This window comes from Acanthisitta chloris, unplaced genomic scaffold, assembly GCF_000695815.1.
Source record: "Acanthisitta chloris isolate BGI_N310 unplaced genomic scaffold, ASM69581v1 scaffold34489, whole genome shotgun sequence".
Lineage (NCBI taxonomy): Eukaryota > Metazoa > Chordata > Aves > Passeriformes > Acanthisittidae > Acanthisitta > Acanthisitta chloris.
This window is the reverse complement of record NW_008693641.1, coordinates 38,667-44,088: the sequence shown is the minus strand read 5'-3', so window position 1 is coordinate 44,088 and position 5,422 is coordinate 38,667.

Genomic DNA, 5,422 nt, shown 5'->3' with positions numbered 1-5,422 from the left:
GCGGCTCGCGGTGTGTCCCTGCGGCTCTTGGGTTATGGTTTTCATCCTGCTTCGTGGTGTTTCGCTCCGTCCTTCCCTTTGTTGGCCCCTTCCCGAGGGCTGAGCTCCAGCCTATGGAAAAAGCAGGACTGAACGCTTTGTTTTTCCTTCGCTGGGCTTTGTATCAACAGTTAGAGCGTTTCTTCGGGTCTAAATGCACTTCTGAATTAAATGTTAAAGGAACGTGTACTTCTTTTTAAAGGGAACTTGCAGAGTTCTAATTTAGAAAGCTCAGGTGACCTGTTTCAGAACGCGTGTTGTCCTCTGCTGAGGAAAGGCAAAATGGACTTGAATCCTTTCGGCTAGGTGTGGGTTTCCGAGGAAAGGGTACTGAGCATCATGAATGGAAATGTGTTTGGAGCACCAAGTGCTTTGTTTGTTTTTATTTTTAGGAAAAACAGTGTTTAGAAAACGTTGTCATTCTTTAGGGCCTCAATGTGAATGTCTTCCCTTGAATGCTTATCTCTGTATGCATCAGATACAGGCATTGCTTTAGAAGATGTCTTGTCCTTGGCCGCAAGAAGTTGCAGTAATGGCTCAGCTTAAAAACAAAAAAAAAGGCATATTGTGGTTGTAATTAGTTTTGTTATCGTGGGTGGATGACTGTCATCCTATTAAGGGTTGTTTCCTACGGCTAAAACAGTCACGTTCAAGAGTGTTTACATGCATGGTGCTATTTATTTGTATCTCTCTCCTCTGGTTACTCTGAGCAAACAGCAGGTCTGGTTGTCAGTTCTTAGATCGGCATTTTTTCCTTCCTTGTGTTGCTTGTAAAAGACATCTGTAAACAAGTTGTGCAGAAGTTTGAACACATGGGTTTTGCCATGAAAATCTCAGTTTATGTAAGGTCTGAGGGAAGTAAGTTAAGCCACGTGATTCCATGGAGTGCAGGATCTTTTTCTTCAGTGCAAGGAGAAAGCCCCAGTAACATCACTTGGTCCACACATCTGACTCATATCAATAGTATGTATTGTTTCCATTTCTTTCTCATATTGAAATATGAGATCAAAAAGAGCAGGTGTAAACTGGAGAAAACACGGGGGAGATGTTATGTGGAGGATTTGATTCTTCCTTGGTTGAAGTGTGCTTCAAATCAAAAAAGGATCAAGGGTGCCAGTCATTTGATGGCGTTCCGAGGCCAGAGATCCCTCCCAGCTTTTGTGTTCTCACTGCTGTTCATAATTCCCATAGACAATTAGGAGAATCGAAGGCCTGAGCCTGCAGTTTCTTTCTGTGCAGGAGTGGGTCTGCCTAGCCGAAATAAACGGCAACATTGCAGCCTGATGAAAGAGTGAAACAAACATGCAATTGTGTTCAAATAGCCTTTACAAATAAGGGGATAATCCTTGATGAGTTAACTACAGCTTTTTGTTGCAGTGACAATTGGTACTGTTTCCCCCGTAGGATGTTGTGTTAGGCTATTGTTCTCTCCAGCATGGATTTATTTAGCTGAGCTATAAACTCTCTAGAACTTTATCTAAAATAGCTTTAACAAAGCATTTTGTAAACACTGTCTTTTTTTTAAAGGCAGGGATTCATGTTTGCTTATATGTATCACCGAGAGTCGGCTTGCCAGCTTCTTATTTAGAAAGCGAATTAGTGAGGAGTTGAACGTGTAGGCAGCAGTTTAGCACAGAATTTTTGAGGGGCTTATGTCTCTGAAAGCATGTGGCTTTTTTCAACTGTGAGCAGATGTAGATTTCTTATTTTCCCCCCTAGTGTTGGTGTCTACTCTGAGGTCAATTTTTTTTTTATCACAATAAGTGGCCAGTTCAGTTTCGTCCCTTACAAGTCATCCTTTCTTGCTTATTTTTAGCCTCACTGAAATTCAAGCAGTCATCTCTGTCTCAGTTCCTGTTTGGATACCGAGGCTGTTGGATCGTTTCAGGGATGTCAGAGCCGCGAGAAGAGGTGGTGCTGATGTGAACTCCCTCTGCTGGTTAGCTTTGCGGCAGATAGGAAGCTTTGTGGTTTACAATTGTTTATCACTGCATCATGCAGCAGAAATTAAAAGGCAGTAAAAGAGGTGACGTGCAGTGTCATAAAAGCAGCTAGAGCACCCAGTTTAAGCTCAGGAGTTTTATGCTCATAAGGCTTTTAATCGCAATTAACTTAAAAGCAGTTTGTTAATATGTGACATACTCCTCAGAACCACTGCTGCCACGTTGCATACAGAACCTAAGCAATAGTTTGAGAGCTAATCTATTGAGACAGTTATTAGCATACAGATTAAAATAACTTCACTATTTTGGACTCCATCTGGTACATTTGCTGCTTACAAACATTGCCCTTGCAAACTTACTTTTCGGTTGAGGTGCAGTCCTTGCACAGTGTGTAATGTCACAGGGTCCAGGCCTCTCTCTGATTATCAGGAAAAGTAAATAACCTTAGGTCTCTTATTGACGCAGTGCAGGAAGGGTGCGTGAAGGACACTGGGTTTCTTTATGCTGCTGCTTGCAACGACATGACTGAAGTCTCCTAGATCACCAGCCTTTTGTAGCAAGGATTTGCCCAGAAGCAGCTGCATGCATCTGTCCCTCTCCCAGACTCAGGCAGATGTTGCACAAGTGTGAAGTTTGAGTGTGATTGGTGTGAGAGGTCAGTCAGAGTATTCCAGATTGTCCTCTGTTCTGGAAAGTGTGCAGTATGTCTTAGAGGATGCTAGAATCAATTTGATTTCAGTTTTGGTATCACTGAGCTACTTTACTGTCATTTCCATTTACACTGTAAAAATAAATTCCCCAAATACTTTTTTCTGACTGTAGGTTTTTGTATTTCCTCTTCCCGTGACCCTCAGAACTTTTATTGGAAAACTAGAAAACTGGCTAAGGTTGTTAAGGAATCCTTTAGAGAGGAAAAAGCTGGTGCTTATGCCTAGGTTGGAAATGTATTTTCTGTGGGAAATGAAGAATTAAGTAGTTGGATTAGCTTTCTGTACGCAGTTAAAGCTAAGAACCAGTAGTCTGACTAGAAGCCCCAGAACTTTCAGGTTTGTATGCTATTTCACTCACTAAGACATAAGCATAAAGAAAAATAGCTGCTGTTGCTACCGTAGAAATGTTGCAACCAAATGGTGATAGGCAGAGTCTAAGGATAGTAGTTAATATTTCAAGAGGAGGGGGAAAAGGTCTGTCTTTGGAGAGAAACAGTACATATTACATAAAAGGTGAGAGACGGGTTTTGTTTATTTGCTTTAAGGTTTTTTTGCGAACCTTTTTTGGTTGCAAAACCTGGAAAGGCTTTAGGATTGAGATTTAATAAAGAAACTAACCTGCCAGTGGCAGACGAGTTGCCATTAAAAACCTATTAGGGAAAACCCTTGAAATAACTTTGTAGGATTGTAGTAACAGTTGAAATGGTTGAAAATATACAGCATTGCTTTAGATAAAGCAGTGTTACACCTGTCAAAAATTGCAAGCTTTTTCTTCTGTAGGTGGAGTTCATTGCTCATGTCTTCAATCTGGGCAGTCGTGTGTGCTTGAAAGCTTTTATCTACTGGTATTAGTTTGTCTGACAAGGTATCAGGTTGAGCTTTGAGGTATGGGAAATGCAGTGTAACTCACATGAGTTTTGGAAGTGCCTGGCAAGGTTTTGTCAAAGAGGAGCAGTTAACTAGTCATACAGAGTGGTAAAGAAGCCAAGTGGATTGGAGACCTAGTGCAAAGATCAGGAGGCGAGAGAGAAGGCAGCACATTTTCAACTGGTTGCCTTTAGAGCAGAAGAGGTTCTCGGGGTGCTGTTATAACTTCTTAATTTACTAGGACATTCTCGATGAAAATAACATTTTGTCTTTGTGTGTTAAATTTACAAGGTATGTTGAAAATCAGTGAATAAAATATTTTTCTTAGTCTGCAGTTTCTGACAAGTTTGTGCATTGTCAATTGTAGGTTATATAAGGCAAGTTCAATAGATAAAGTCAGAAGGGACAATACTTGGTCTGCTCAAAAGAACAAGTCATTGCTGTCTCCTTTTAGTTGATTGGTAGTGCCATGCATTAAAAGATTTGCCAAAGTGGGGTAACAAACCTTAGCAGCTAACTACCCTGTGTTTGTAACTGGGCTAGAAACTAAGAAGGCTTAAATGCATTCAAAGCTGTTTAGCTGTGTAGAATGTGCTGTGGTCTTGGCATCAGGTAGACTTTCAAAGGCTGTTACGCAAATAAACTTGCTAGGCATTTGCCATCTGGTGATTTCAGGTGTTTTCAAGACCTGCTGCAAATGTGAAATGTAGAGTGAAGTCAGGCTCTTAGAAAGGTGGTTGTAGAGCAGAGCTGGATTTGTTTGATCAAGGTTATGAAATCTGATAAGGAAGCAAGCCTGACTTTTGTGTTGGGTTTATTTTGTACACATACTTCCACTGTGGCTTCAATGTTTCTCAAACTTTTAAAAAACTAATAATAAAAATAACCCCCTTCTTCCAAAAAACATCTGCACTGAATCACCTGTATTTTGGGATTACTGCTGGTCTTGAATAGTATTCTGAAGCCTTGTCTTGGTTCTCAGCACAGTTTTGAGAGCCGAGTATTAGAGGCAAAGGAAAGAGGCTCTCTTGTGTTCTCACTGTTGTCCATATCTGATTCCCAGGCATCATCAAGAAGCAGCAGAGCAAAGAATAGGGGGATGGGGTTGCCCTGGAGCAAACAAATGAAGAGGAAAGAACTAAATGTTGATGAGAGCATGGGATTTGGATAGAGATTGCATTTCTTACCCACGGAATGATTCCCTAGCTTTTTGGGTTTTAATGTTTCATTTTGACTTGTACCTTGTTACTGACATTCTGTGGAGTTCTCCACCCAGTGCTCTTCAGATTTCACAAAACTTGCTGAGACCCTTGAGCATGGATCATAGATTGCAAGTGGCAGAATCCCTTCAGGGTGTGTGTGATGTTATAGTTGTTATGTGCAGGATTGAATGTCTAGAGAAGCTCTGTATGTTTGTGCTGACTGACAGCTTTGCTCTTGAGCTGCTGCAATTGTCCTGAGGAAACTGGGAAGAGGAAGCATTGTAGAAGGATGGATTGTGTACATCAGTGTTTATTGACAAATGATCTCTATACCCAGTCTTGTTTACAGCTTTTATTGTGATCCAGCTTGTTTCTAAAAAAGATCATGAAAATTTTACTTAATCACTTTTCTCTGATATGTTTCACTGCTTAATTGCACAAACCCATGAGTTTGTCTCATGCTTTTCTGCTCTCACAAATAGTTTTTGACCATAACAGCAGCTTTTGATTATACAGGAGATGGCAGATTTGGGTCATGTGCACAACAGGCCCAGCCTTGTTTTTATTTGCAGGTTTCACATATACATCAGCAGCTTGCTTACATGGCATGTGTGTATATATATGTGTGTGTGTGTGTGTGTGTGTATATATATATATATAT